The sequence below is a fragment of the Brassica oleracea genome, chromosome C9 (genome assembly GCF_000695525.1).
Source record: "Brassica oleracea var. oleracea cultivar TO1000 chromosome C9, BOL, whole genome shotgun sequence".
Classification (NCBI taxonomy): domain Eukaryota; kingdom Viridiplantae; phylum Streptophyta; class Magnoliopsida; order Brassicales; family Brassicaceae; genus Brassica; species Brassica oleracea.
The window spans coordinates 19,021,869-19,022,480 of record NC_027756.1 but is presented as its reverse complement, the minus strand read 5'-3'; positions in this window follow the sequence as shown (position 1 = coordinate 19,022,480).

Here is a 612-nt window from a genome sequence, read left to right as displayed (position 1 = left end):
AATAATATAATTAATTAAGATTTAAATTTCAACTTGTTAAAATAAAAATTTGTAAGCTAATTTATTTACCTCTCCTATTGAAGAACATCTTCGCAGTTGGTGAGCAAATGTGTTTGCAAATGACTGCGCTCCTGCTCAGTAAGTCGACGGTCCTTTGGTTTTCCGCTAAGTCGTCCAACATCTGTGAAGATGTCTGGAACCGTAACATGATATGTTGCCCGTTCGCCTCTATCATCATGTCGAACAGGTCTTCTGTTATTGGTCTGCACTTCTGCTGGAAAGTAAAACTCGGCAAAGTTTGAAGTTTCTAAATTTATCAACTGTGCGATTATAGAACCTTCCACCCTACTATAATTTTTCACCATCTTCTTCAAATGTTACATATACCGCTCATACAAATATATCCATCTATACTGCACAGGATCACCAAGTTCCAATTCTCTTACCATGTGAATAACAAGATGCTCCATAACATCAAAAAATGATGGAGGAAATATCTTCTCAAGGTTGCACTGAATCACGGCTATGTTAGTCTTCAAATTTTCAATACCTTCAAGAGTCACTGATCTCGTGCATAAATCGCGGAAGAAAGCACTAATCCCTGCAATTGCT